Raw genomic sequence first — 9,670 nt, 5'->3', positions numbered from 1 at the left:
GACCCCCTGCTTGTCTGTGGCCCAGCTCATGTCAAGCACCCCTTTCCCTTTTACAGGAAAGGTGAGGGAGAGGCACGGTTATTTGTTGCATATTTCTTGGTGTTGGATCCTTTGCTCTCACCGCTGTCCATGCAGGTCCGGTCACCATGTTCCTATAAACCACCATAAAAACAAATGTTACTCTCTGTTCTGCAACTTTTTATCTAAAAGGTGTAATACTCTCAAAGGTCATAGCCTTGAGAATTATACAAGAAAGGGAAGGGGAGGCATTAAATTCTCACTAGACCAGCCACAGACCTCCTTTTTCAGCCACTCCTTCACATCCTCAGGCCTTAGGGCCATTTAGTACAAGGACAAAGCTCTTTGACCTTAATAAACCCAAAAAGCATCACAAACAGTATAATACAGTGCACGTGTTGACATTTAGGGATCAGACTCCACGTTTTCCATTTAGAGGACAAAAAACAAAGCCTAGCAGGCAATAAGAGCTCAATGAATTCCACATGCTCCAATTTGGAAGGTAAGGAGGAGCCCCACATTTGAGAAAGATTTCTAACCAAAACAGCGAAATCATTTTAAGTCCTAATGTTTAAAAGAATACGGCCCATTTGAAAAATTGGGCTAAACAGCACTAGTTACCCAAGGCTTCCACACTCATCACATCTTCCTCTGAGGCTGGATGCCCCGGCAAACTTGTTTGTATTCGTAAACAACTCCACCAAGCCTCCCCTCCCCCTGCTGCCCGCATCCCAAATCTCGCTGAGCAGAGAAGCTCTTCCAGCCCAGGCGGAACACTGTAGATTCAGGTGGGAAACGAATTGTAAAAACAGATGTTCTTGAAATCAAATATCTGGCTTCATACAAATATTGTCAGAAATAGACAATAAGAGAACCACAGAGGAAGTGCAATTGACACATAAACCTTGTTTCTAAAACAAATTTCTAAGCCACCCACAGGCCTGAAGTGAGCCTTCAGGAGTGGGGATCAGAGGCAGCCTGAGATGTAAGCAAAATACTCAACTGCCTAAATTACACTTGTTTTAGGGATACCAGGAAGTTCTCCCTACTCTCAAATAGCAAGACTATCCTAAGGCCACAGTACTAGAAATTTTACAATTAGAAATTCACTCCTTTGGATTTATTATCTCTAGTCCACTTTTAAAAGATGGGGGAGGGAGCTGTCATTCTTGAGCAAGATAAAACACTAAATTGAAATCATACAACGTGTTAGATAATGGTAATAATAATGTTTTATGTTGATACAGCATGTTACAGCTTCCAAATTCCCTGGCAAGTAGGTAGAATAAGCACTCTTTAACCAAAATTTTACAGATAAGGAAACTGAAGTTCAAAGAGGCTATATGCTGCTTTCTTCGGCAGCACATATACTAAAATTGGAATGATACAGAGAAGATTATCATGGCCCCTGCGCAAGGATGACACGCAAATTTGTGAAGCGTTCCATATTGTTTTTTTTTCAAATTTGACAACACTACCAGCTCCACTTTAGAAATTTCCAGTAATCAGGTAAGGAATAAAAAAATGGATAAACAAAGAGGCAATATGACTTGCTCAAAGACATGAAACAAGAATTGCAGAGCGAGAGAGAGAGCTGAAGCAGGTCACCTGACTCCTAGCCCAGTGCTTTGCAGAGGTGGCAGCAATAGCAGAGTCAAAGGGGGCGTGCGGGTAGGGAGTGGGTCTTCAAACCACCAAATAATTTCCATCAACACTTCTTTGATCTACATAAAGGTTTTCCTAACTGTTGATGAAGTTCATTGCACGCTGCCACATCAAGACACACACACACCCACCTCCAGCCCTACCGAGCAGATTACGTCTGCAAAGTCCCTTCTCTGTAGAGGCCGGGGCAACTGAGGGGCCAGGTCTGCAGGGCACAGTGGGGAGAAGGGCCCAGCAAGGGAAAGGAGAAGGAGCAGATGCAAGGCGTGCACCACGCAGATGTCTGTCCCCAGGATTTGAACAGTTATCGTGCCGAGTTTATTTCCCTTGTGCCAAGTTTATTTCCCTTGTGTGAATGCTCACGAATGCCCTATACATGAAAATTGTTTAATTCCCATATTAAAAGGAAGAAGTGAGACTCAGAATTGACTTGCCCAAGACTGCATAATGTGTGAGCAATATTTGAACCCAAGCCTTGGGCTTTCCATACCAGGCCTCAGAGAAATCTTTTTTGTCCCAAGAAACCAGGAGGATGCTCTATCCCACATTCTCAGCACAAGTCAAGTCTATAATAAACACTGTAAAAGAAAGATGGAAGAAAAAAGATTGGATGCACAGGTTAAACGTGGATCCACACTTGATTCATTTCTTCAAAGACACAACAGCCACTGAAACCCCTTGGTCACATCTCAGCATCCACGATCTCTGTAGTTGGAAATATGGAGTTTCCTCCATCCACTGGGACCATGGAGCATGTGAATGAATCAAGAAGATACACGCAGAATGCATGCCCACCCTTTCTTGCCATTTGCATATAGTATCTCAGTGCCCCACGAGCACAGAAATCCAGTGGACCCAAGATGCTTGGGAGTTTAGCAAGACTCAAAGTGAATACGAGGTAAACACATTATACCTAAGATAGAGTAAGCAAGAGCACTGACAGCCCTGAGAGGTCACACTTTCCATTTGAAACAGGACTTACTTTGAACAAAGAAAAAGGGTAACGGTGTTCCAAGAAACACTAACAACCAAGGGACCTTATCACAGCCTTTCTCACTCATGTATCAGCCAGCCACTCACACCAAACACCAGTCAATTTTATCCCCCTAACTGCACATACAAATATCAAGCTCTCCAAGTGGTCCTGCTGAATCCTCACTCTTTGACTTCAGTTAATGGGAGAAGCACTCAACACAGAACTCTCCAAAGAACTCATCCTCAGAAATGCTTCTCAAGAATCCCACTCTCAAAGGAAAATGAAGTTTACACACAAATCTTTATGGCAAATACTTAACAACAAACTCGGGAAACAATCCGAATGTCTTCAGTGAGTAAATGGAAAAGCAAACTATATTACTTCCTTTCCACGGAATACTACTCAGCGGTGAAAAGGAATGAACTGCTGATACAGATCACACAGATGATCTCAGATGTATTATGCCAACTGAAAGAAGCCACACTCAAAAAAAAAAGTATGGAAATCTTCTAACATGGGCTCCATCTGCAAAAACAGAGGTTCAGAGAGACTAAACACTCTTTAAAAAGAGGTCAGGGCTCAGCCTTCAAGGGGCCCAGCTGCATAGCTAACAGCTGGCAAGAAAAGACAATATGCAAAAATCAGGGGAAGATTCAGGTAAAACAATGCTTTACCTCTTCCACCCTGAGCAATCCCAGAGCAGAATCTGGTGAGTAAATCAGGCAGCAGTTCACAACAGCTGTGCAAGACAGTTCTCTGCAACTGTTAACTCAACTATATTGATCCAGCTGACAAGCCCAGAACTAGAATTATACCTTGACCATAAACTGTAACTTATCACGGTCAGTAACTAACACCAAGAAAATCTGCTGAGCTAATAGATTTCATTTTCCATCTCAGGGTGACTGTAGCTATTTTTATTCGGGGTAATTTGAATTCAAAGGAAACAATGGAAGAAAAAGAGACCTTAATTACAATTCATTTTCTAAAATGTATCAGAAATTATGAGAAGTAATTCAACCATTTTGGCTAAAGTAAGGCTAAGCCAGACCTTGGATGCAGCCCCAGGTCCAATATACCTGCTGTCCTTAATCTGTTTTATAAAAATCTCCTTTAAGGGCTTCCCTGGTGGTGCAGTGGTTAAGAATCCACCTGCCAGTGCAGGGGACACGGGTTCGAACCCTGGTCCAGGAAGATCCCATGAGCAACTAAGCCCATGCACCACAACTACTGAGCCCACGCTCTAGAACCCACGAGCAACAACTACTGAAACCCTCACGCCTAGAGCCCGTGCTCTGCAACAAGAGAAGCCACCGCAATGAGAAGCCCGCGCACCTCAACAAAGAGCAGCCCCCACTCGCCATAGCTAGAGAAAGCCCACGCGCAGCAGCAAAAGACACAACTCAGCCAAAAAAAAAAAAAAATTTCCTTTAAGAAGGAAACTTTGTTCTTGGCATCATTAGAGGGTGCTAGTCCCTTGACCTGGCCTCAGCCCAGCACTTTCCAAGCACTGGGCCATCAAATGGAAATTGGCACTAATCGTGTTCTTTTTTCGAGCTGCAACTATAGTCGATCCAGGATAGTTTATACCAAGCATCTTTTGTGGATTGGTGCTGAGCTGGATGCAATGGGGGATGCAAGCCCTCAGGAACCTTATGTATTTATTGCCTCATGCATGGAACACCTTTCTTCAAAGAGAAAATGAAGAAAGATAATATAAACTCAAGTGCTAAAATTTCGCACAAAGTTAAGAATACTGAGTTTAAAACCAATGATTCTCAAGCTTTATTGCACCTCAGAATCACATAGGGTGCTGGTTAAAATTTCAACCTCTTGAGCCCCACTTATAGAAGTTCTGTATCTGTTAAGTCTGGAGTGGACCTCAAGAATCTGCTGCTTTTTTTTGAAGATTTTTTTTTTTTTGATGTGGACCATTTCTAAAGTCTTTATTGAATATTGCTTCTGTTTTATGTTTTGGGTTTTCGGCCACGAGGCGTGTGGGATCTCAGCTCCCCGACCAGGGATCGAACCCATACCCCCTGCACTGGAAGGTGAAGTCTTAACCACTGGACCACCAGGGAAGTCCCAAGAATCTGTATTTTTAACAAGCCTCCCATAGCTCCAGTAATTCTGATGCTAATGGTCCCAGACCACACGTTGCGGCCCTCCGCTAACTAGTGCTTCTACAAGTGAGAGGACCGCTGCCAAGAATGACCAGGAAATGTCATGCAAAGAGGCCAAGCATCATTAGGGTAAGTTAGAAGTGTTTCTCTTATGAAACCAAATAAAGCAAAACAGAGGGCCTGACAAAGGAAACAAGCAAACACCCCCTCCTTTCTCATTTCCACCAGTTTCAAACGTTCAAATCTCTGGTCTCATCGCTTTGATGAAGATGTCCTGTGATATGGGAAAGGTCAGTCTCCGGGCCTGCAGCTAAGGAAATATTTGCATGAGGAACATAATGGCCAAGAGAGAGGCCAAGTAGGAGCCCCAAAGGGCAGGTCTGTGGTTAGCAGATGCCACTGTTGGTTTGCTGCTGAGTGGAGCTTCCCTTGGGTTTTGACTTTGAATGAGGGAAGTCCCCAGGAGGCCCGTGTAATTGTGGGAACCGCTGTGGAAGTTCTCCACAGGCTCTGGGAGAGGCAAAGAAGGTTAGACGGTTGCCGAAATGGCTCCCAAGGATGCCAGCAGCCGTCTTCTAAACCTTGAGGAACTCAGTGGGTCTCACCGTGCCCTCTCTCTTGCCTTGAGGTTTCCCTGGCAACTCACCCATGAGTATTGGCAGGAAAATGGTTACCCTATAGAAGTTGCCTAGCAGATCTCCACACAAAGGGAAGAAAGGAGGAATCAAGGCAAAAATTCAGGTGATAGTTGAAACTAAAAGAAGAGGGGGCAACCTGATAGTTCTGTCCAGGCAAAGAAAATTTGAGCACGTGTGGTTTCACTTATGAATATTCTCTGGCATTTTGGTTTCAGGCTATGTGAATTGCCAGTCAAAATGAGTAACAGTGATATGAATAAAATGCTTAAAACAATGTCTGTCATGAGGTGAACCCCCATGAATCAGTGCGTCTCAACCTTGGCTGCACATGGGAATTCTCTGGGAGCTTTAAAAGCACTGATGCCTGGATCCCACCTTGAGAGTATGATTTAATCACCCTGGGGTGTAGCTGGGTATCACGAAAAATGTTACTATCTCATTCAGCTCATACAACCCTGAAAGTTAAGTATCCTAAGCTCCGTTTACAGGGAAGATACTAATACCTTAGGTTAAGAGATTCATCCAAAATTATTCATTTACCATGTGAGTAACATATTATAAAGATGACTCAGACCTGAGTTTGTTCTCTGTATCTACGACTCTGTTTCTGTTTTGTTATGTTTGTTGATTTATTTTGTTTTTTAGATTCCACATATAAGTAAAATCATAAGGTATTTGTCCTCCTCTGACTTCTTTCACTTAGGTCTCTTAAACTGTCCTTATTTTTTAAAATTCTTCTTTTTCCTTTTTTTCTGTTCAGCTAAGTAATTTCCACTAATAGTCTTCCAGTTTGCTGATCCATTCCTCTGTATCATCTACTCTACTCTTGCTTCCTTCTGGTGTATTTTTTATTTCAGTTATTATATTATTCGGCTCTGTTTTGTTTCTCTTTATATTTTCTAACTTTTTGTTAAACTTCTGTTGATCTGTTCTTCTCCTGTGTTCATTGAGCATCTTTATGATGATTACCTTGAACTCTCCATCATGTATATTGCTTACCTCCTTTTCATTTAATTCTTTTTCTGAGATTTTGTCTTCTTTGCTTGGAACATATTCTTCTGTCACCTCATTTTGCCTAATTCTCTATGTTTATGTCTATAATTAGGGAGGTCAGTTACATTTCCCGATCTTGGAGAAGTGGCCTTATGTAGGATACATCTTATTAGGGCCCAGCAGCACACTCCCCTCTGGTCACCAGAGCTATATGATCTCGGGGTGCCCCCTATGTGGGCTGAATGTGCCCTTCTGTTGTGGCATGGCCAACTACTGTAGGTATGCTGGTAAGCCTCATGTGGAGGCTGCAGGCCCCTGGTAGGGGGGGTCAGGTCCTGGCATGGCTGGCTGCCCGGCCTGGAGGGGTCTTGGGACTCTCCAGCTGGTGGGCAGGTAAGCCTCAGCACTAACAGGCTAGAGAGAGGACTCCAGTGCAGTTTCCAGCACCAGTGCCCTCATGGTAGAATGAGCTCCCCAAATGGCTGCAGCCAGCATCTATGTCCCAGGGAGAGTCCCAGTTTCCTTCTGCCTCTCTAGGAGGCTCTCCAAGATCAGCAACTGTGTCTGACCCAGGCTCCTTCTGAATTAGTGCCTCTTCACTGTGTCTCAGAGCATGTGTGATTTTGCATGCACCCTTTAAAAGTGGATCTCTGTTTCCTGCAGCCCTCTGGCTTTCCCATGCACAAGCCCCACTGGCCTTCAAAGCCAGACTTGGGAGGCTCATCTTCCCAGTGCAGGACCCCGGGTGAGGAGCCCAGTGTGGGACTGAGACCCCTCATTCCTTGGGGAGAATATCTGCAACTGTGATTATCCTCCAGCGTGTGGATTGCCTAGTTAGTTGCCCTGTAAACAGTTGTAATTTTGATGTGCCGGTGGGAGGAGGTGAGCTCAGGGTCCTCCTACTCTGCCATCTTGGCCACTCCCCCTGGATTCTTATACATCCCCAGGGAGCATCAGAAACTGAAATAATTAATAAGTGTCAACTCTGCCAGCTCGGATGAAGAGCAGATTTCAGTGGAACAGTTGCTTTAGAGAAAAAAGTCTTAAATGCCACAGTTTTCAGACATCTCACTTCACAGCCTGTGATATGTACTGGCTATGTAGGTATTGGAGACCTATTGGTGAGCATGCTGGGCTTAAAATCAATTTCCACATTGTACAGAGATAGGTTGTAGCAATTTTTTTTCTCAAATATTTACTAGCCTTGTTCATGGACAATATTCTGGTATGAATGTGTACTTACGTGATTAACCTAATGTAGACACCCAGGGAGTGATAGCAAATGATGTGTGATCCATCCAGTATGGACAACTCCCCTGAATAATACCCAAAGGGTTTCCTTTGGAGCTTTATAAGAAGAAATAAGATTTTGCTGTAAATAACTGTGCCCACACAGCCAGAGGCACCATATGCCTCTGGTGATGCCTTCGAAAGTCCTCTGTTCTATACTAGTGTGTCTATCAGTCACCCTCCTCCTTGGGCAAGCATTAAGGCATCTTCTGTGCTCAGCTGTCTGAATGCCTCTTCCACATTATTCCAATGTCATTCCCTCTGGAAGTTTTTTCCTGTCTTCTCAATCCTTCTACTCCAGCCTCTGGCCTAGCTGGAGCCCCTTGGATGAAAAGACACTTCCTGCTTTCCTAGGCATATTAGGATTCTTCTGGCCACAAGTAACATGAATTTAATTTGATTAAGCAAAAAAGGGGTTTGGGGGCTTCAAGGAATCCAATGAGAGAGTAAACTAGAAGAAGGAAGGGCAGAGATACCATCTAAAGGATGTCTAAAGACTCAGACATCCTCGTGACATCTCTCCATTCTGCTTCTCTCTGTATGTGTCAACCTTTGCTCTTTCCCTCCAACCAGTTTTCTGCATGTGATGCAATACATGGCAGCCAACAGCACCCAGACTTTTCACCATGTAGTTTCACCTACCAGAGATGCAGTTTTATTAATTTTCTGGCCTTAACACAAAAGAACTTGCTGGCCCAACTTGGGTCATGTGTCTGCCACTGGTTCAATAAACTGTGCACAAAAGGATCCAGCCAGCTAATAAGATGACTCCTCCTGTGGGGGGCTGGGGGCTGAGAGGAGCAGTAATCAGAAGAAGTAGGTGCCAGGAGTACTGGGCACATAAAACAATAATTGTCCCCTACATAAGGGCTATGTAATAACAACATTTTGGATACATGTTAAGTAAATAGTAATTCATGCAGTACCCACAGCTGAAATACCCACAAACACACACAGAAAAATGAAGGCAGCAAATTTCATCAAGTAACTAAGTCTTTTGGTCACTTCCTTAAGACACCAACATCACTCAGGAATCTTCTCAGAAGACACAGGCCTCAGTGTCCATTTCTGCCGTGTTAAGGAAGCTGTAACTGTTACAGCAGGCAGGTAGCTACATATGAGCAAAGAAAGGGGGGCACAGGCCAGGGGGCAGAAAATCATGCATCTTGTAAACAGCGGAGGTCCACGGTCAGACAAAGAAAAGTAGGAACCTCCAGACTGACAGGAAACCTCACATTTTGGGTGATGTGTGTCCTGTAGGCACACAAAGAAATGTGGGGAAAGGCGGGAATTACAATGAAATTAGCCTGGCAGATAGGAAGTATCTATCGTGCACCAATGCCATGACGCTTCCAATAAAAGCTAAATAAGGACAAAAATCCCTTCTCCCCTTGGGAAGGTAGAGCTGGGGTGAACATCAGGGAATACAACCCCCAAAACCCTCCTCCCCAATGAATATTCTGCCCCTTCATTTGTATGCCCCTCATAACCAGCTTGCCAAAGAAACCCAAGCAGCTACTCACCTGTCTGCCCGCTCTCCCTCTGAGAGTGTATTCTTGCTTAAATACATCCTCACTTTACTCTCTTGACCTCCTTGTCTCGTCTCTGAATTCTTTCTGCAATGAGGCAAGAACCTCCAATTCACTGGGAGCATAACGGCTAACGCCAGGGGTCCCTTCAGCTCTAGTCTTCTATGTCCTTCAGGAAGTCTCCCCTGTGGAGAATTAGGCCAGACCCAGGTTACAATTTTAATTCCAAAATGGACACCCTCCTGCATCCTGCATGTGGGAACTTTAATAGAGGTGTGGGGCATTTCCAAGGTCTTCCTCCATCAGGGATTCACCTAACGGGGGGAACAAACCTCTTCTAATTAAATGTCTCTTCAGGAAATTCATTTACATATGATCTGACTTTGTTAATAAAAACAGATTAAATTCTGTCTCTTCTGGGGCTGCAGTGCTTCAACT

The 9,670-nt window shown here is 44.1% G+C and overlaps 1 non-coding gene across 1 annotated transcript; it reads left to right on the top strand.

The window, feature by feature from the left end:
* The first annotated feature begins 1,364 nt into the window (after nucleotides 1-1,364).
* LOC137767905 (U6 spliceosomal RNA) lies at nucleotides 1,365-1,471 on the top strand. Its single transcript, XR_011074596.1, has one exon. It is a non-coding gene; the product is annotated as a U6 spliceosomal RNA (small nuclear RNA).
* Nucleotides 1,472-9,670: the final 8,199 nt, after the last annotated feature.

The sequence above is a fragment of the Eschrichtius robustus genome, chromosome 7 (assembly GCF_028021215.1).
Source record: "Eschrichtius robustus isolate mEscRob2 chromosome 7, mEscRob2.pri, whole genome shotgun sequence".
NCBI lineage: Eukaryota > Metazoa > Chordata > Mammalia > Artiodactyla > Eschrichtiidae > Eschrichtius > Eschrichtius robustus.
The sequence above is the reverse complement of the archived record's forward strand: the minus strand, read 5'-3'. Positions and strand labels throughout refer to the sequence as shown.